At 41.5% G+C, this 22,426-nt stretch overlaps 1 protein-coding gene across 5 annotated transcripts in view; it reads right to left on the minus strand.

Moving 5' to 3' along the window:
- LDLRAD4 (low density lipoprotein receptor class A domain containing 4) overlaps positions 1-22,426 on the minus strand; it is a 289,122-nt gene that overhangs the window by 253,731 nt on the left and 12,965 nt on the right. The window contains exon 1 of one of the 5 annotated variants that reach the window (XM_088675305.1): positions 20,627-20,951. The exons of 1 other annotated variant lie outside the window; for it this stretch is intronic. The gene's annotated coding sequence lies outside the window, so the exon portion shown is untranslated. Of the gene's footprint in view, positions 1-20,626; positions 20,952-22,426 lie in introns of those variants that run through there. 3 more of the 5 variants (XM_035124991.3, XM_035124995.3, XM_088675306.1) reach the window with 3 other exon arrangements.

Below are 22,426 nucleotides of genomic sequence, written 5' to 3' on the forward strand. Positions count from 1 at the left end.
CAAAAAAGTGTTCCCCTGAGTTCCAGCGGTCTGTTTTGACCTTAATGTGGGAAACAAGAATAGAGCTATGTCAAGAGGAGACACGACGGCAAGAGTTACAGCAAAAATTTCAGATGGTGATGGCAGAATATGATTTTTTAGAAGATGAAGCTTTTGACACTGAAAAAGATGAATGTGAGAATGACAATGATGGTGACTGTGATTTGGAAGGAAAAGATGAAGATGAGGACTGTGATGATTCAACACAAAATGAAGCACACCACGAAAAAAATGATGACTTTACTCTACAAAAAGTTGGATGGAGTGCCCTGCCTTTGAGGGGGGCACGATTGGTATTATTGGAACTCCAGAACGCCCACAGGGAAGAAGGAAAAAATATGCAGAGAAATTCAGGGGTCCTGTATGGTGGCCTGGATGGCAAAAGACTGTAAACAGGGGGTGGGGTGAAGGGAAAGTGATGTTGTGATTATAAGGATGGATCAACAGGTTTATAACTGGTCTGCTGATTATGGAATTTGCTGGATTGGGGGGGTGGAGCCGGTAATCGGGGATGTAAGGTTAAATTGAGAATAGTTATAGTTTTAAAAGTGAATGGATTTTGGAAAATGTGAAAATATGGAGGCTTATAGAGGGAGAAAAAATTAGGCACGGGAAGATAAAATGGGAGTTTGATTTTTCAGTGATTTGAATATTAGATGAAAATGTTAACAATTGATTTATAAGTTGTATAAGTTACAAAGGTGTATTTTTATAAAGTAAGAAACTGTTGCAGATGATAAAAAAGGGATGAAAACCGGGGAAGGGGGGGAGGGGAAGCCCATAAAATATGGTTTTACAATTATGAATGTAAGAAAATTTTTTCTGTTTTGTATTGTTTTTTTCTCTTTTTTTGCCCTTTCTTTTTTCTCTTTTTTCCTATTTCTATTTTTCTCTTTTTTTGGTATGACAATAGATGGTTGGATGGATGGCCTCCTGCGTACTGCCCTGGTTTGCTGGAGCTCCCTGGTGGCAGGGGGGGGCTTTGGGGTCAGGGGAGGGGGAGGAGGACAGAAATCCAAGCATAAAATGGACCATCTCTGACTGTTCACATACATGGGATACTTCTGTGGCAGGGGAGGACCCATGTGGGTGGGTAGGAAGGAGGTGGAAAAGGTGTTTATGTATGTACCTTTTTTTTTTGTATTTTGTAAAATTAATAAAAAGTATGTTTAAAAAAAATAAAAAAATAAAAAAGGGAATGGAGAGAAAGTAAGGACAATCAGTCACCTTGAAGAATAACTGGCAACATTCATTTTTGTGGTGCCATTAACCCACCTCAGATTAAAAGATAACTCTCCCCACTCAATCAAGTTGTTTTTGGTTTTGTTTTGTTTTTTGCATGATCAAAGCACATTTGCAGTTCACAGAATTACAGAATTGTAGGGTTGAAAGAGACGTTGGGGGCCAACTAGTCCAACTTCTTGCAACAAAGGAATAGCAACTATAGCATCCATGACAGATGAATTTACATTTTCAGCTCAAGGTTGCACTTTTGTTACAAGGAGACCACATTTGCCCAGAACACAGCTTACTATGTTATGTCTCCGAAGGAAAAAAGAAGGAATCATATCCAAGAGCATGTTTATTGCTATTCAATCTGTAATGTGGAATTCATAAAACACATATTTTCAGTGGTGCAGTAAATAGTGAACTCTACAAGCTGGCTGCACCTTTTTGGGAAGGCTTTTCTTTCTATCATCATTCATTTTTTAACTTCTCTTTGGAGTCAAGGTGCTTCTCAACTGTACAGTGTTTACTCAGCAATATTTTGAGACAAAAGACCACTATGCCCCAGTGACCTGATATTTTGTGACTCAAGCAGTGATATAATAGATCACTGCTACGGGACAGTTGTGATAGGTAATAGCAGTTTTAATTTCTAATTATGCTCTCCTTGTATACCTGTGCTTTAAATTGTTGTTACCTGCCTCAAGATCATTTACGAGAGCAGGATAGAAATTTTATTTTTAATAAATAGGTTTTTGAAGTTGTTTCATCATTTTTGTCATTTTCTTCTTCTGCAAAACTCTGAATCACCTGATCCCGCATTCTTGTGTTCAGAGTGCACACTATGATGGCTTGAGTAGTGAACTGGTTCAAGAAGGCCACTAGCCTTTTGCACCTGCACATTAATGTCCAAAGTGGGGTTCACATCAGGGTGTTGGTGCTGGCAGGGTGGCAACCCGAAGACAACAAATCAGGTCAGTGGAAAGCATCTCAACTTGCACTAGACTAGAGCTAGGTAGAACACTAATTGACATCTTGTGTCACCCAACCGCTGCTTAGCTCTTTATTCCAAATACTGCCCTCAGATCATCTGCACTGCTGGTGGTGCCCAAGAAAAAACAAGCCAGTAGCTTCCTCCTCTGGAAAGAAAAAAGCCACACTAGCACAGAACAGCCTGTGAAATTATTGTGCAAAGCCTGAGAAGTAATAGCAATGGACACTTTGCTTCATTGTGCATCAGGATTCCGTGAAAAGGGGGAGGATCCAGAATTATTGTGACCCCTATATGGGCATAATTGTCCATGAAATCTTAAAAACATTTAGAGATGGGGCATAGGGGGAGTGAGCTGTGGCTTCTGGTCCCAACCCAGCACAGGGTTCTAACATCACAGAGAGCCTACAGGCATAGAGCAAAGCCCCCCTGTTCTGTACCCCTCCCCAGCAGCGCATGTATGGTGATGCTGGAGCTATCTAGCACAATCCCACTGTTTCCCTCCACATGATTAAAATTGCATGGAGGAAAATGCCCACATAGGGCTCCAATTACAGCATATTCCCTTGCTGATCCGTTCTGCAAACTGCAGGACTCAAGTAACAGTGTCCAAGAGGTGAGATCTCCTTTGGAGAGGTGACACTCTGTTCAATCAGAGCCAAGGAAATAAATTCTTAATGACTTCCTCGCAGCCCCCACTTTCCTGTCCTTGGTCAATCATGTCAGGTAAGCTCTGAGCCCAGACCAGCAACATTCTCAAGCCCAACATTCTTGTTGTCCCACGGCAGGGTTATATAGTGGGGGCAAATAAAATTGACAAGCACAGTTCTGTGTCCTGTCGAGGAAGAAAGGCTGGTTCTTGAATTCAAGGTCTGAGTTAAGGCTAGTTTACAATTCAGCACAAATAACAGGAAAGAAAAGACACACTTAAATTTTTAAGTGCCTTTTGAGCTGGGTGCATACAGCAATACTAGCATCCTATGTTGTAGCAACAGGGTAAAAAGGAAACATGTTTACAGAAATTAGGTCAAGGTTTGTACTGTGAGAAAGAGTGCTAGTGTACAATAGATGTCCTTCTCCTTTTGAGTGCATGATGCTTGCATTCTAGTAATAAACCTCATGCTACATGAGGCACGCACAAGATATATGTATAATTCAGAACTTCAGAATCTAGCCATAAGGCACCAGAACTTGAAAGCCTGCCAAAAGCAGTTTTCCCTATTCTGCAGCCCACCCAGAAGACTAGAATCCACTTCTTGCCTTAACTATGCCCTATTTCAGCTTCCCTTCATTAAAGGAACGGGGAGGAGTGAGAGGGTACAGAAACACTTTTTAAAAGTAAAATGAAGTCCTGATCAGACTATTTAATGTCATTCAGCTTGATCTGGCAGCTGAAGACCCACTTGGATAACCACTGCTTTTAGCGTAGGCAAGACTGTCAAGTCAATAATACCTGTAATTCACTGTGACTCATAAAAATTCTTACTACTTAATTCATTCACTAATTAGAATTTAAAAGGGCACTGTTCCCATTCAGACAATTTCATTTACGTTCTACTGAGCATCTCATACAAGTTAGGAGGTGAAAGCGGACAGCCAATTCTGCTTAAACTTCAAGAGCCTCTCCCTACCATCAATATCCTTTTGTACCATTTAACACCCTAAAGGAGAGTATATCAATGTCACTGGATAAGTACATTGCATTTCCCAAGCTTTAAGGGCAAAATAGATCTGGAACTGACAGATAGGCCCCCAGGTGCACAGGCAGAGGAAAGTGCATTCTCTCAAAGATATCCCTAACCATCCAGAGAAATAAACTATTGAACAAAAATGTGTGAGCCAATTCACAATATACATTTTTCTTCTTCTTCACAGAGGCAGTCACACTAACTTATTCAAAGACGTGCTTATACAGACAAATGTTGTACGTGAATTGGGCAGAGATTGCTTTGGTTGTAATTTCCAGGATCATATTAGTAACTTTTCAAGCCATCATAATCATGAAAATGGCTGCAAGCTATGTGTATGATTGTATAGTTTGCCCATTATGTTTGCCTATATGAATGCCCATTGTCTTTGTCCATTGAGTTTTGGTGCTGGAGGAGACTCTTGAGAGTACCATGGACTGCAAGAAGATCAAACCTATCAATTCTTAAGGAAATCAGCCCTGAGTCCTCACTGGAAGGACAGATCCTGAAGCTGAGGCTACAATACTTTGGCCACCTCATGAGAAGAGAAATCCCTGGAAAAGATCCTGATGTTGGGAAAGATTGAGGGCACAAGGAGAAGGGGACGACAGAGGATGAGATGGTTGGACAGTGTTCTCGAAGCTACGAACATGAGTCTAACCAAACTGTGGGAGGCAGTAGAAGACAGAAGTGCCTGGCGTGCTCTGGTCCATGGGGTCACGAAGAGTCAGACACGACTAAACAACAACAACAACATATGAATGTCCATTTGGGAGCAATCAGAGTTGCTCAGGTAGTTAAAAGTGTTGTATTTCAAAAGATCATAAGAAGGTATTCATGAATCACTTATCATAGATTAGCTAACCCGTAGGTAACTTTATCTCTAATTTTGCTCACAGAATGGAATTTAGATTTTCAAATCTTTCAGTCGTTCTCCTAAGCATTCAGCTCCTGCTCCAGGCTGGCAAGAGCCTCTGTTCCATCAAAGCATCTAATCCAGTGGATGCCAGAAGCCATGTCAATCCATGCTGATATTAGAGAAAACCAGCCAATCACACTGAAGAAGGCAAACTGGGGGAAGAGGTCAGAGGTCAAGGATAAGTTTGTCAGAGCACAGAACGTAAGATGCTACTTTATCCCAGGTTCTCCAGGGTTTCAAGTAGGAGCTGTTTTAAGCCCCACCATGGGCTGGACATGGGACCTTCTGAGTGCAAGACAGATGCTCTGCCTCAGAGCAAGAAACTCAGATATCAGGAGGAGCAAAAACATCATAAGAGCCTGCTAGGTCAGGCCAATGGCCCATCTAGTTCAGCATCCTGTTCTCAAAATAGCCAGCCTGCAAGCAGGACCCAAACACAACAGCACATTCCCCTCCTCTTTCCAGCAATTGGTATTCAATAGCATTCTCCAACCACAGAGAAAGAGCATAGCCACCATGGCTAGTAGCCAATAATAGTCTCATCTTCCATAAATCTGTTGAATCCCGTTTTAAAGCCATCCAAGTTGGTGGCTATCACAGCCTCCTGTGGAAGTGAGTTCCAGACATTAACTATGAGCTGGGTAAAGCAGTGCTTACTTTTTATTTGTTCTTAAGCTTTCAGCTTCATTGGATGTCCACACATTCTAGTGTTATAAGAGAAGAAAACCCTTTCCCCGCCCACTTTCCCCATGGCATGCATATAATTTTATAAACTTCTATCATGTCACTTCTTCCTTGTGTTTCCTCTAAACTAAGTCCCAAACACTGTAGCATTTCTTTATATGGGAGATGATCCATCCCGTTGATCATTTTGGTTGCCATTTTCAGAAACTACAATATCCTTTTTGAGGTGACGTGATCAGAACTGTACACTATATTCCTATTGTGACCACATTTGGAATGCAGTGTACAGTGTTTGGGACATCTTAGGGAGTTCAATTCCTTTCCTAATGATGCCTAGCATAGAATCTGCCTTTTTCCAGGGTGGATAAAAATCAATGATTTTTTAAAAAAAAAAAAAATCGGATTTTTTTTATTTAAATCGGATTTTTTTTATTTAAATCGATTTTTTTGATTTAAATTGGTTTTTTTTTTATAAAATGCTTTTTGAGGAAACCATATTACCATCCAAAGGTTATTCCATCATGAAATAAAGATTAGTTTTTTAATTTTGTAGTATAAGGTTGTATATGTTTAATTTTGGGGGTAAATAAATTCCATTAATCCATTCACAATGTCATGCTCTTCCAGAGGTTTTTGTAAGATTATTGGGCAGTTTCTCTGCCTACAAGATATTATCACAGGTGCTTGGTTTACTTTTGCAGTTCTCAAAACTGAATTTGACTCAACAGAGATCACATGCCTCTTCTTCACAGCAAAAATGTTATAACATGAACAGAGTTGAGAAAAAGACCTTAATCCTATTGTTCTACAAACCTATGAATACAGAAGCAACCCCTTCAGTGCTAAGTTTCAAGAAGTTCAGTGAATAGAATAGAAACAATATTTTTCTGATTGTTTGGAGTGGACAGTATTTAAGTTTTTCATGTGTAGGCTGGGCTGACAGTCTAAGTTTCTTAAAATATATATATATATTGTTTTTGTTTAGCCAAATTAGTTAACAAACATGGATGTTTGTTTAAGCAAATAACATTTGCTGAAATGTTATTGTTTCAGTTGAATAAATCTATTTAAATTGTTATTATTAAGGTAATGATTATTTTTCTCCTTCCTAAGTACAACAGTAAAGTTGTCCAAATATGAATGATTAACCTAGTAAACTGGGGATAAAAAAAACTAATATGAAAAGTTGTTATTCTAAAAATCTTCATCTACTTGCATATTAAAGTTATACCAGCAAGAATTAGTCTTTATGATTTAAATCAACTATGATTTAAATCAAGCCTTACTGACTAGTGATTTAAATCGTGATTTAAATCGTGATTTAAATCAGTTTGATTTAAATCAAATCCACCCTGCCTTTTTCACAGCTGCTACACACTGGGGCAATATCTTGATCAAACTAGCCACTATAACCACAAGATTTTGTTCCTGGTTAGTTACCGCCAATTCAGACACCATGAGTGTATATGTGAAAATAAGAATTTATTTGCCCTGACATGTATCACTTTATAGTTGTTTGCATTGAATTGCATTTGCCATTTACTGCCTAGTCCTTTCAGAGCTCTTCAAAATCTCTTTTTGTTTTAACCCTGAATAATATAGTATCATCAGCAAACCTGGCCACCTACTGCTCACCCCCAACACTAAAGCACATCCACCACAACACACCAGTTCCTTTATGTGCATTATAGCCTTAAGTTTGTTTGCCCACACATTAGCCCTATTGCCAGGGATGAGGTGCAATGGGGAAACATCTGTCATACACACACATCTTTTCTGTGTTGAAAGAACCCTCTCCTTTTTGAGATTTGTCTACAATTGATGTGAAAGGACAGCAAAAGTTTTAATTTTTAGAGTAACCCCTGATTGGCTAAGATCACCCGTGTTAGGAAGCCTTGCCCTTGCTAGAAATGAGTTGTCATGAGTGAGATAGGGCACAGCCAAATATGATTGGCTAGACCATGTCCAGTGCTGATTGGCATAATTTCTTTCTCCCTCATTTCATTCATTATCAGTTGATTCCAGTCAAAACAGCATAGAGGGAAGGGAACCATGGTTATTAACATTTGCAACAGCACAATAAAGAAAGTATGATTAAGTTGCAGGGTGGTACCATATTAAACACACACCCCAATTGACAAAGCACTATTTCCATTTTGTCAATGGGCAACTAAGAGAGAACAATTTGTTAATAGAAATCCAACTTATTCATGGCTGACTTGAGGCTCAACAGGGACCACTCATTGAGTCATAGCACCTCTCTGAACCTGTATATAAGATTTCTGATATACTGTAGACTAAGCTTGACATTTTTAGACTGGAATCCTATACGCATGTACCTGGGAGTAAGCCCCATGAATTCAGTGGGGCTTACTTCTGACTAGACATGTACAGGCTTCCACTGTTAGCCTCTTTTATCATGGTGCGGAAACATAGTTTGGAACCTAGAAACATTTTAAGCTGTTGCTTAGCTTCAACCTTGCAAGGAAAAGGGTATTAAATGCTAGCAAATCAGCACAGTTTATTTCAAAACTTCAAAACATACTTCAAGATGAAGTTGTGGATAACCATTTAATTTTAACCATTACAAGTCCCCATAATTAAAAAAGAGGCTCTTTTAAATAAAAACTTCACATCTGTACCCATTTTCCTTCCATACAAAGAGAACGTAAGTACAGTGAATGCTGTTAACCATCCAATTAAATGCATTTTAAATACATGCTATTAAGAAGTCTAACAGTATGAGAAGAATATGTTTGTGGCACCTTGGAACAAAACTTATTACAGAGGCAATTTTACAATTGCATATACCAGTGCAGCCTTAATCAAATCCTAATTAATCTGCTGATTTTATATTCTGACATAATCTTGCTGAAAAGAGGCATAGCTAATTAAAACATGACTTGTTTATCTAGCTACCTAGGGTTTCAACTCTGAAAGTGGTGTTCAGAAAACAAGTGCATTCTGTAGCATGTCATTTACTTTATTTTTCTTTTTTAAAAAAACAAACTTGGAACCAAAATTATGCAATGTCAGCAAGCAGACTTCTAAAGAGATATTTTGAAAGGTGAAATAATTGTTCCAGGGGAATCACGCTGACAATAATTTCATTTAAACATGCATTTTTCTATTATGTGCCCTACATTTAAGAAGTTCAGAACTCTGCAGCAGCCATTCATTACTACAAAACATTTTCATTCAGGTTTTTTTTTTTAGCAATGGAATCATTTGTATAAACATACAGAGACATTTACAAATTTATAGGACTGACCCACTTTTGCTCCGAGTGGAGGGTGATTACTCCCATACAAAGCAGCCTTTCTACCCTGTTTGGGAGTAACACCAATGGACTCTGAAAGATCCTTTTATGTTGTTGTTTTTTAAAATATCTTGCATACATAATATAAAGCAATATTATAACAACAAAAACAGAAATAAAAATTGTCAAAGATCGTGCTTAGTAACATTAAGATGTCTTATGACAAGAAATGCCAGAACGAGAAGGTTAAGATCCAGCTGATTCCTGGCTCATAGATACATCAATATAACCTGCTTACCCCAACTCTAGAGGGGTTCAGCTGAGGTCAAAAAAGGGGAGTTCTGGGGGCGTGGTAGGGGCAGGACCAGAGAGGAAGGACTCCGGCTGGATCCTAAGTCTGTTCACCTCAGTCATGTGGCCAGCAGTAGCCCTGATACTGAGTAAGGTTTTTATCTAGTGTAACTTTACATTGGGCTTAACTTACACCAGCATGGCTACTGACACAACCATGAGACAAGGAGTCCTGAAAAGCATATTCAGACACAAATAATTGGTAGAAAGATCTGGCTTGACCATTCATTGGCAAGAATTGTGCCACATCTGGACCACTTTGATCAAAGCTCTCTGTAAATTCCAGTAGCCATTTCATTCTCAGCTATGATCAGTACACATATTTTGGGACTGTTGCTGCAAGAAGTTATAAGATGCTTTCAGCCAAAAATGAGATCTCAGCTGGAATTTTTAAGGGAGCCAGTGAGTTGTTCATTCTAACACGAGAGTTTACTTTTAGGGCAGGTTCACATATAGTGGTTTTGCCATCTCCTTGAGTAGAAGGAAACCTTATACAGTTTTCTCCGAGATCTCACATTTAAGAAGTCAGAATGAAAATTTTGTTCAATTAATGCACATACTGCAACACCTCTTACCCCGAGCTCACTGGTAAAAGAAAGGTGTCAGAGATGTTGTTCTGTAATAGCTTTCCTGTCTCTAAGTCACAGAGCTTCCCCATGGGTAAGGGGAAAAACCACAAACAATTCCCTAGTGAGAAACCAAAAGTGTACAGTGTCAGCACAACTATACCGTAAAAGCAGGCTTTTCTAACATATTTTGGAGAAGGGTAAGGTGGGGTTTCTGTTATAGAAATAAAAAGGTGTAGCTACAACAAACAGTAATGATAGAAGCTGAAAAAGAGTAAAGACGCGCTACAGATAAAATTGATATTTGGGCAACCAGGAAACCATGAGCCTTCCTATTCACCCATGGAATCCTTGTGATAATTATATTTTAAATTCATATGTATTCTATGTGATAAAAACCACAATGTGTCCCATTATAGATTCCATTAAGTACTGGAAAAAATGGACTCAAAAGCTGCTATTCCCTCTGCAGGTAGGTAGCCGTCTTGGTCTGACGTAGTCGAAACAAAATAAAAAAATTCCTTCTAGCAGCACCTTAGAGACCAACTAAGTTGGTGTGCATGCACACGAAAGCTCATACCAATGACAAATTTAGTTGGTCTCTAAGGTGCTGCTGGAAGGAATTTTTTAAATTTTATTCCCTCTGCAATAGAAGATGTCAGAACTTTGAGATGGGGGGGGGGGGTTTCACCTGTACCACAGTGTAGAGGTAAGGGTTTAACTCACACACACAACACAGACCCATGCTGTATGCCACAGATACAGTCCCAATCCTCATGGAGCCCCCAGATCTGGCTGTTATTTCATTTAAATAAATAAATGCATTCTCACATTTAATAATACAAGTAGTTTAGTTCTATGGCAACCACATATTATTGTTTTAAACTACAATGGCCATGCAAGCTACTGAATAAAATTTGCAGTATCCCAACAATAGTAAAGGTAAAGGGACCCCTGACCATTAGGTCCAGTCACGGACGACTCTGGGGTTGCGGCACTCATCTCGCGTTATTGGCCGAGGGAGCCGGCGTACAGCTTCCAGGTCATGTGGCCAGCATGACAAAGCTGCTTCTGGCGAACCAGAGCAGCACACGGAAACGCCATTTACCTTTCCGCCGGAGTGGTACCTATTTATCTACTTGCACTTTGACATGCTTTCAAACTGCTAGGTTGGCAGGAGCAGGGACTGAGCAACGGGAGCTCACCCCGTCGCGGGGATTCGAACCGCCAACCTTCTGATCGGCAAGCCCTAGGCTCTGTGGTTTAACCCACAGCGCCTCCCGTGTCCCTAGTGAGAAACCAATAGTATCATATATATTACCCCAAAACAGAAGGGCATCCAATTTGTCAGCTTCTTACGTTCCTACCCTTGAAGAAAGACCTCCTGATCCTCTTGAAGATTTTTAATTTTTTTTGCCCGGTGGTGGGGGGAGAAGATTCACATTAGCACTTTAGCAATGGTCTACAGTTAGCACTTCCACTGGGAAAGGCTATAGCAATTGTCACATTTGCCCCCTCACCAGTGACCTACACAGATGTGACAGAAGAGCACAGTGCTCAAGTTACCATGGGAGCAGAACCTGGAAGAACAAGAACAGCCATGAAGGCTACCTGACCTGCCGCATCCTTCCATACATTCCCAAAGACAACTCAGATTGCCTTACGGCACAACTCTGCACTCATCAAAAATGATACTCTGGCACTGGACTCTGCTCTCCAGCAGGTTTGCCAAATTTCAAACCTAAGCATCTCCTCATAGTGATGTAAGATTTCTTATGGTTATTGAATTGGTCAGATGTGAGCAGAATTATCGCCTTAGCAATCATTCTAAAAATTGCTGCATTAAAAAACATGTGTTCATCTATTTTTATAAAATATCGCTTATAAATATCACCAGCGCTTTTGGGGACAGGGTAGGTTATCAAACTGTAAATTAATAAATAGGTGCTGATGTTACCTGACCCTGTTACAATATGAGATGCCAGGCGATCTCTGTAGGGACACATCACAGGTTTGCACCAAATGCAAGCGTGTTTCTGTCTCAGACTGTAATTTATTTATCCCCGGCATGTAACATTAACAGACTGTCTGGATCTTGGCAAGCACAGACTTGCACTGTCATATAAACAGTCTGACAAAACCTACCGTTTCTTAAATGCATAAGTGAATAAAAAGATTTCATCAAACTCACTGTAACCCGTAGCTGTGACTGGGTATACTTGGCATGGGATATTACAGTGGTGGTGAGGGCCCTCGGCACCAAGGAAAACCTGGCAAGCTATTCTCTCTCTCAGCTTCAGCCACGCATCCGTAAAATGGAAATAGTACTGACTTCCTGGTGGTGTTGAGCTCATTGTTTTGCTTTTCAACTCGGAGGTAGCAATTTCAGGGTGCAGGGGGAGCCCCTCCACTACCTCACTGCTACTGTCATCAAGGATTGGGGGAGAAGCAAAACAATGAAAAGTTTCATCTCGGCCCTACTTGTGACTCAAATCAGAAGTCTTTCCCGGTATTATTTAAGAACATAGGAGGTTGCCTTATACCAAGTCAGGTCATTAGTCCATTGCTCAGTACAGTATTGTCTACACTGACTGGCAGGATTTCAGGCAGGTGTCTCTCCCAACTATACCTAGAGATGCCAAGGAATGAACCTGGGACCTTCTGACTAAGATTCCTGCAACTTAGAGACATTATGCAGATTTTTAAAAAATCAGAGTATATTTCGCTTAGTTGCTGCTTATTTTAAAGGGAAAAGAAAGTATGAAGGATACAAAAGTCATATCTGAACACTGGAAACCCTGCTCAGCCAGCCTACCACACCCACGTCTAATATTTTAGCAGGCTCCCCCCTTTAAAAAAAACTATTTCTTTACGGCATTAAGGGCTAGAACTTACTTGCTGTTGTTTTTAAAGGAAAGCTCAGGATACACCATTAAGCTAGTCATGATGACTAATTCGATCGCATTGGGTCTGCTCTAAGCATGTCTAACAGCATAATCCTAACCATGTTGATGCAGCAGTAAGTCCTACTGAATGCAGTGGTGCTTACTCACAGGTAATCAGGGTTAGGAGTGCAGCCTAAGCCTGAATCCAGCCCATTGTTCTGTGTGCGCGTGCACACACACTGTGATTGTGGGCTTGCAGAACACATCCAGCTCTGATTCCACTTCCCCACAAATAATATAAACGAGAGGCAGAAACAGAAAGACACAAAATGTTGTGTATGCAACGCTCAATCTAATTGGAAAGACTTCCATCTATCTTAAGTGCAAAAGTACAGTAATTAAAAATTAATCGTAGACAGAGATATGAAACTTACACTCACAAACTCCCTTTTCTGAAATTCTTTTGTGTTTATGCAGATTTGTGCCAGACATTCTGCATCCTCATTAAGTGGTATCTGGCAACCTGCCCAAGTTTTAGTGGGTTCTGGGAATGCCAATATATTAACCAGAGTACTTTTCACATAACCTTTGGAGTTTTTTCCTTCTAGAAAAGTCAACCATTTGGCACAGCACAACCATACTTCATCTAAAAAAGCTCTCCGTTGCCAATCAACACAGAAATTACCCTTCAGTTCTTCATCCTTTCCAAACCTGTATGAACAACAAGTTCAGCGAGAGATTTACTCAAGTTGTACTTTCAAATGGGGGACAACATGTCATGTTGGATAGGTTTTGCAAAAGAAAAGGAATGAGACATAAGTACTGGCATATACTCAAAAGGGATTATTTTCATTTTCTTATATATGTGCTGGCAGATATATTACAATATAAGATGCATCTTTTAAAAACTAGCCAATTTTACTACTGACACCAGTTTCTTCTATGGATTACCCATGACACCCACCCCACCATTCACACATCTCCCCACCCAACACTGGTTATTGAGCTGCTGGTGAATGATGCCATCTCAAGCAACTATTTTAGCTGTAGAACCAGGTTGCCCTACTACGGTAGGTCTAGTTCAGTTACAAACTTCAAATACTCCTACAAGAATTTTAAGCAAATTAACAATGCCTGTTAAGCAACACTCCAAACCATTTCCCTCTGAAAAAAAAGAATTTGGACCAGATCCATAGGTATCTCCAGCACTTGGCATGATTAAGTTCTACCAGCTCCTCAAGTAACCAAAATGCTAAAAGCCTTACAGCCCAGGTGTCCTTTACGGCCCTCCAGGCATCTCTAGCTGGCCCCCCAGATCTCTCTGCAAGCCATACATCCTCCATCAGCTAAACTTCACTTACCCTGCTCCACAACTCCCTCCAGTTCTTCTCACCAGGTAGATGAGTCCTTGAATTACAATACTGCCTTGTGCTTGCGTGGATGAAAGGATGGAGATGGTGGCAAGCTGGATGTTAGGCTCCTGTACTAAAGCAGCAGTCACATCCATTGCCTTAGCCACTACTCCTTGCAAGTTGCTCTCTAGGGGATGGGACCTGTGGGCTGAAAAATGTACCCCACTCCTGCCTTACAGGGACACTGTATGATACAAATGGATAATTTAGGAAACAGAGGTAAAATATACAGTACACCTGTGGCAATCAAAGGCTGTTAAGCAATAGAATCAAAACTTTTATTCAGCTGTAGCCAACTACAGCTATCTTTATAGCACAGTGGAGACCCAAAAGAAAATGATATGTGAAGCAGTGGCGCCATTTGTAAGAGATATCATGAACAATAAGGCAAGTACTGCACAGACACAATCCTTTCTTTATTAAATTCTTTTTTAAATTGTAAATAAACATGATAACATTTTCTCTTTGGCTTTTGCACAATTAAATCAATGGCATTAATGCTTTAAATGCACTCACACATCCCAGGAATCTCTTAACAAAATATTCATGCAGCTGGATTCATAATGCAGATGCAACTACCAACTTCTGCGGAAAGCCTAGAAAATGACATCCATCATTGCCTTGACTAATTGTTAGGGGACATTTCAGAACTAGCAGCTAGGGAACAAGTATGGTATCAGAGGTAAGATGGCCTGTATACATCATCTCTTCTTCCTTCTATTGTGAAATCTGACCTGCTTATCCTTTCCCTTTTTCAGGTGAATGTGTGAAACACAAGATGTTGGATGTGCCATCTGTTGATAATGTTCCCTTTTTTATTAATAATAGCGCAAAATGCTGCATGCCAATTCCACATAAGCATCGTACAAACATTACATTTAAAAAGCACTAATACAGATTACATAAATATGTATAAAATAGTTTAACTATGTTTTAGCATCACCCTAATTATTTCCTCTTACTTGAGTGCACAAAGTCTACAAGGATCTCACATTCAGGAACAGAGGATTTTGTTCTTTCTTGTGTTGTTTATTAAGAACAAGAAAAGGGTGCATCTATGTTAGAAATCTGTTACCTGGTCAATCTCCAAGGCAAACGGGCTATTCTTAGAAACAGCAATTATTTGGGGGAAAGGAGGGGAAATGTGTATAAGAACTTTTAGAGAAGACAGGTTGGATTCTTAACAGCGGATACACCAGTGCACTGGCATCAGGTCATTTAATAAACAGCTGATGTTGGCTGGGTGCCACTGGCAAATTCAACAGTTATATAGACCAAGCCTGGAATAATTGCCTGAAAACCTTTCAAAATGTGTTGTCTCCCTTGTGGATAATAACACACACGAATGATGCTACTCCCAAACTATAGGTCTTTCAAGTATAGTACTCACCCACCAAGAAGCAAATTCTATAGAAGAGGTTATGCGTTATGCTAAGTGCAAATATTCCCACTGAATTATTTTCCTTAATCTTGAATTAACACTAAAATAAAAACAGTGTTAAGAAATCCCAACTGAGAACAAGAACCCACAGACAGCATATGAATAAATCTGGTTTACCTGATCCAATAAGCCCCCCCCATGCAAACAAACCCCACTGCAGCCAACCACAGACAACCGACCACACCCTGCCCCCCAATCCCTCTCACTACCAAAGAAATTTAGCAAGTGAATAGAAAGAGAACCTATCTACTAGTTGATGCCGACACCAAACCCCACACGTGCACTGTAAAAAATATAAATTTCACTACCACCCCTCCTCTCCCCCCACTCTTCTTCCTGACCTTATCCTGTACAGTCATACCTCGGTTTAAGTATGCCTCAGTTTGAGTATTTTCACTTTAAGTACTCCGCGGACCTCTCTGGAACGGATTAATCCACTTTCCATTACTTTCAATGGGAAAGTTCGCTTCAGGTTAAGTACGCTTCAGGTTAAGTACAAACTTCCAGAACCAATTGTGTTTGTAAACCGAGGTATCACTGTACTCAACACTCATGTCTCATAACAAATGTAACTAATCTGTAGAAAGACTGTACAACTTGAAAAAAGAGACAAGACATGTACTTTTGTAAACCAAGAAAATATTTAATACTTAAAAAAAATCAGATTGAGTCTAGGTGGTTTTATACACCACTACATATGGTGCACAGTTCCAATAATATTTACACAAAAGTCAGAACGTAGATTTTAAAGAACCAGCACACACAAAAATCAGGTAGGAAAAAAATGATAAAGGACAGACACACCTCAAGTACCTCCAAGCACCGCGCTCAAAAGTATAACTTTTCCAGGAATGCTACAAATCAGTCTGGAGAGAGAATATTAGAAAACCATTGTACTGTAATATGTCTTGGTAGTGAAAACACACAGCAATTGGTTAAGCTGCTATGGTGACTCAAAACCATCGAGAAAACTAGCCTATCCTAATCATAAAGATGCCAGCTCCTTTGAAAGTCATCAAGTGGTTGGTTTGGATGGGATCAAAAGTCCACATCTGCCTTAGAGATGGAAGTAGAATGGACATCTGCAAGAAGACCAATGACAGGAAAGCTAAGCCTCATGAGACAGACAAGCTAAGGGCAAAGTTTCCAAAGGCAAAGCGGAAAAACAAAAAGATGATGACTGAGAAATGGGACTTTGATTTAAAAAAAACCCCGTACAATAGAATTTGTCCTCTCAGCAATAACTAATGACAGAGAGCCCCTGTCACAATGCTGGCCCTGAAACTCTAAGGGTGAACAAGATCCAGAAGGCAGTGGGAAGGTGTCTGCATTCCACATATTGGCTTGAACTGACTAGCAGATCTGCTGCAGAGAGTTAAGGCAAGTGCTGGGCTGGGGTCGGGATGCTTCTAGGCATGTTCCCTCAGCAGGGCAAGAGAGCAGCAGGGCAGCTGTGGCAGCACGGGCATTAGCCTTCACATCGCTTCATCTCATTCTCTTTAAAGTTTTGGTACTTTAGACTTCACAGAGGCACAAATCCTGACCCTGCAGAGAAAGGGCAGGTGAGCTGAACACAGAGCCAGGCTAGGCCACCTCCCTCAGGAAAGAAACAGACCTGTCAACTAAATACACAACGTGGAAAAAGGAAGCCAATAGCTAAAAGCAAAGTTAAAAAGGTCCAAGTTGCGGACGACTCTGGGGTTGCGGCGCTCATTTTGTTTTACTGGCCGAGGGAGCCGGCATACAGCTTCCGGGTCATGTGGCCAGCATGACTAAGCTGCTTCTGGCAAACCAGAGCAGTGCACGGAAACACTATTTACCTTCCCGCCGGAGTGGTACCTATTTATCTACTTGCACTTTGACGTGCTTTCGAACTGATAGGTTGGCAGGAGCTGCGACCGAGCAACAGGAGCTCACCCCGTCACGGGGATTTGAACAGCGGACCTTCTGATAGGCAAGCCCTAGGCTCACTGGTTTAGACCACAGTGCCACCCGCGTCCCCTAAAAGCAAAGTTACCCACAGTGTAAATCTAATCAATGCCAATGTTATTGCCCTTGGAGGTCTGGGAGTCCCCCATCAACTTTATATTGAACTCTATATTATCAGAAGCATATAGGACCTCAACAAAGACAGGGAGGGAGAGGGAATAAGGAAATGCCTACAAATCCACTGACCTGGGAGTTACCACAGAATACACTGTGAAGCATAAAATATTTAGAGATATGTCTTCATATATACAAGCATATAGGATACGTTGCAGTTGAGATTTTGATACTACAGAATCTTGTGGCACACTCACAGCCAGTAACTCAATACTTTGTGCTGAAAACTCCAGTACAGATATAGACGTGCAGAACATTTTGTCACTATTTCATCTGGCAACTAAGTAGGGACATTCACTAGTTTTAATATATGCTGTCTCCCATAATGTCCTGCCCAATAAGCTATCCACTGTATTTCAAGCAACAGGGTAACACAGTGTTTACACGCTTCCAAGTACCTGCAAAACAATTGTACCATCTGCAAACAAATATAATTAGCAACGGCGCTAACTGGAATATAAACCTTCTGTTAAATAGACAGGCTGCAATTCTATACCACTTGCCTTGGGAATAAATCCCATTGAGCTCACTTACTTCTGAGTAGACCTGTATAGGATTGTACTGTGATAATCACTTTGAAATGTTATCCTACCTAGAGGAATCAGAAATAGGAAAAAGTTGAAGCCGTGCCCATTTAGAACCCTTCTCCCAAAAGCCAGTCTCTTCACTACATTAATCTATAGTTACAAGTAATCATATTCTTAGGGTTGCACTCAAAGCTACTCCTATTCAAAATAAACAAATGTTAGTGTTCTATTAATTTCAATGGGTCTACTTTGAGTATAATTTAGTTGACTGTAACCCCATAGATTGCAATCCTATGCACCTTACCTGGGAGTAAGTCCCATTTAATACAGTGGGACTTACCACTGAGTAAACATATGTAGGACTGTCAGATATTCAAATGCAAAATTAATTCTTTGACATTATCATTATTATACTCTGCCCATCTGCCTGGGTTACTGCGGCCACTCTGGGCAGCTTCCAGCAGATATATAAACTGCCTGAGATACTTCCTATGCCTTTATTTTTCAGGAGGCTTGCAATTAAATTATTAATTCATATTAATACACACACACTAAAAGCAAGCAAAAGTGATAGTACCCATTCTAAAATAGTAACATTTCACAACACCTGAAGTTCCTTTTCATACCACATTAAGGATGCAATCCTATACCCACTGACCTGTGACTAAGCTCCAGTTGAGTGATGTATTAGTTTGAGTAGACATGCATAGAACTGTACTGGAAATTACTCAGTAAATAATTGCACCACTGACTCCAAGGGACTTGTGGCCCCTCATCTCCCACCAGCCCAAGTCAGAACAGCCAATGGCAAGGATGGTGTGAGTTGAAGTTCAACAACATACCATGTCCCCCGTCCCTGATTTACACACTGGAAGATGCACCCTGAAAAACTTTCAAGAATTAAAGGTCAAAAGTTGAAAGTAACACATAAAAGACTGTTGGCTTTGGTATTAATATAACCCCACACAACGCTCCATTAAAATCATTCCACTGACATAGGAAATTCATCTACCTAGACACATAAAAATCTACACCAAAGAACAGAACTCACTTTCCCAGCTCATCCCATCACATATGCTCTACCAAAAGGTAAAGCATGGTAAGAACCCCCATAAAAGAAATGTGGGAGAAAGCACAAGCCAATTCTGCAAGTACTGACATTCCCTAAGTACAGACTTCTCAGTGGATGCTTACTGTCTGAGTCTCTCTTTTAAAAAGTTGCATGCATAATTCCTTTGATAGTTTACAGCAGGCAGCCACTTCTATAATAATCTCTTGGGACATCTCTGGACCACAGAACCATTTGATGCATCCAGATTTTTACTGTCTTGACGTGCAAAATTAACCATTCCCAACAACAACAACATGCACAGGTTAAAAAAAAATGTTTCCAAGTATTAGCTTTAAAACAATTCCTCAACCTGCCTCATGTCTCTATTATGTTTCATAGATATTAAGTGGTCCCACAATAAAAAGCTTTGCTTGCAGTGACACGAGACGTTGCGGCACCAGCTTAAACTGTATCTAGATTTCCAAAGCAGCTCCTTCAAAACCACAGGCGCAAATCAGGAAATGCACATGAACCACTTTCCAGATTTATCCTCAGTTGGGAAGATTCCCCAACAAAACAATGTACAGTACCTAGGTGAAACCTTAATGCACAGACAACCACCGGAAAAGCCCTGTCAGGGAAGACAAAAAGAATCACTTGATTTTAGAAAGAAAGAAAGAAAGAAAGAAAGAAAGAAAGAAAGAAAGAAAGAAAGAAAGAAAGAAAGAAAGAAAGAAAGAAAGAAAGAAAGAAAGAAAGAAAAGTGATGCCAGGGTGGTTAACTACATGTCACAGCTTGTAACCAACCCCCTGGCTGACAAGGTAAGAGGAATATCAACGGATGGGAGGGAAGCCCTGACAGAATTTCGTTCCCAGTTTGCTACTTTCATTACAGCTCCGGCAAGAGATGCCTCCTTCCTCCAGGATGGATATTATGCCAATCCGGGAAAGGACCCACTGGAATGTGCAGTTCTGATACGGATGTGTGTGTGCGCGCGCGTGCCATATTAACAAGCCAAACGTCTCGGCTGTGTGCGTGTGCGGGCAGTCCGCGTCTAACGTGTGTGCTTCTGTTCACATGAGGCGTGCGGTACATGCATCCGGCCACACACTCGCCGCTCCTGCACGCACTTTGCCTGCGTGCCAAAGACACAAAGGAAGGAGGAGAGAGAGAGAGAGAGAGAGAGAGAGAGAGAGAGAGAGAGAGAGAGAGAGAGAGAGAGAGAGAGAGAGAGAGAGCGCACCGTCTGTTCTGGGGCAACCTCCGAGAAGAGTGCCCGTGTCCCTTTAAGAGCCGCAGACCTTCAACTTGGGCCTCTCCTCACTTTGTCAGACACTTTCTGGCTGTCTAGGTGGTGCTGGATGAACTCCTTCAAGCGCGGGGACTCCCCCTTTCCCTGCGCGCGCGGCGGCGGCGGCGGCGGCATCTCCGCTTGCCCAGCCAAGGACGGGAGAGCCCGGCAGGTTGTCCGCGCACACTCACCTTTCCTGCAAGCCCTACATCTTGCCCCTGAGGCGCCGGGAGGGGGGGGGCTTTCCTTATGCAGAGCGGGAGAGGTCCTTTTTATCCTGCCCCCTCCCCGCTCTGTCTGTCTCCGGCAGGGCAGATCTGCGCGCTGAGGCTGCGTCTGCTTCCAACTCATTCCCAGTCTCTCCTCCTCCTCCTCCTCCTCCTCCCCCCTCCTTTGGCTGCTGCCTGTCTGCAGCTAGTCTGGCTCTTAGTGACAGCAGGCAAAGAACGGGGGAGACGGGGAAGGAAGGGAGACGGGGGCGTGCGGCCGGGCGCGAGCACGCGCGCGGGCGCCGGAGGGGGAGGGGGGAAGGGGAAGCTTCCTGCCCAGCCCCGAGCGCTGCGATTCACAGGCTATACTGACCCCTGCCGGGCCGGATGTGTCAACGGCAGGCTAGGCAAAAAGTTGCATTAGCTAAAATCCCAAACTCAACGAGAAAATCGTTTCTTCTACCCCACCACCCACCGCTTTTGTTTGCACCACCAGTTTCCCGTTTTCTTGATTTATAATAAATTGTGGTGGTTGTTATATTTATATGCCACCCATATGACTGGGTTTCCCCCATGGGAGTAGCCAAGGGGGGCAGGGGACAGCTTCCCCCTCAAAAATCAATACAAATCTGAGGTTCTGCCCCCTCCCCTAACAAAAGCCTGCCCCCTTAACAAAATCCTGGCCACACCACTGTTGCCCCAGCCACTCTGGGTGGCTTCTAACAAAGTAAAAGACCACACACAGTAAAACGTCCAACATTAAAAAAAATCCCAATACAGGACTACCTTCAGATCTCATATAAGAGTCAGATAGTTGTTTATCTCCTTGACGCTTTCCACAAGGCGGGTGCCACTGCCAAGAAGGCCCTCTGCCCTGTTCCCTGTAACTTAGCTTCTTGAGGGCTGAACGATGGGGGTGGATATGCCCCTTCGGGTTATTGATCTTTACAGACCTCAAGCTTTTTTTATTTGGGGTTGTGTGTTTTTTGGCTTACTTATTGCCCACCCTTCACCCTAAAGCCCCAGGGCAGGTTACAGCATTGAGAACAATTAAAAACAACGTACAACTGTTGTAAACAAAATCTGCCCTTATTCCCTTATGGGGTACACAAGGGCCCTTATAGAGTCCTTTGTAGGTTCTCCATCGGTAGGAGAAAATAACAGAGGCCAACCAGATAATATTAAGAAGCAAAGCAGCTGTTGTTATTGTTTAGTCCTTTAGTCGTGTCCGACTCTTCGTGGCCCCATGGACCACAGCACACCAGGCAAAGCAGCTAGTAAGCCTGATTTTTATTAAAGCTGTTGCAACAGGGTGCTCCCCTCACATGCAGGAGAAAGGAGGACCCAGAACAAAAGGTGTGCCTGCCCTTATATAGATATTTTGAAATTCCCTCCCCTTGAGCTCAAGACCACCCCCAGGAACATCATACATACATCATAGAAAAGGCAGTCTAAAACAGAAATTTGAGTGCATTATTTATCTCCTGTCTGCCAGGTTATCTGATAATGCCTTATCTGAGATTACCTTTCCTGGTAGTCTGGCCATTCCTTTGAGATGGTAATTACTTAATTCCTGAAACAATGGGAAGGTTTCTTTCACCTCCTCCCTCCTTGCAGAGAAACACTTGGTCAGCTTGGGAGTCAAAATGGTTTCAGGACTGTCCTCCCTCGCTGCCTCAGACTTGTGGTCTATATATTTATGTACGTGTTTGCTTGGTACATTCATGAACATTGGTTATATATCTAAGACCTTAAAATTCTTATAACACAACCACGAAAGCA

This window comes from Zootoca vivipara, chromosome 8 (assembly GCF_965207765.1).
Source record: "Zootoca vivipara chromosome 8, rZooViv2.hap1.1, whole genome shotgun sequence".
Lineage (NCBI taxonomy): Eukaryota > Metazoa > Chordata > Lepidosauria > Squamata > Lacertidae > Zootoca > Zootoca vivipara.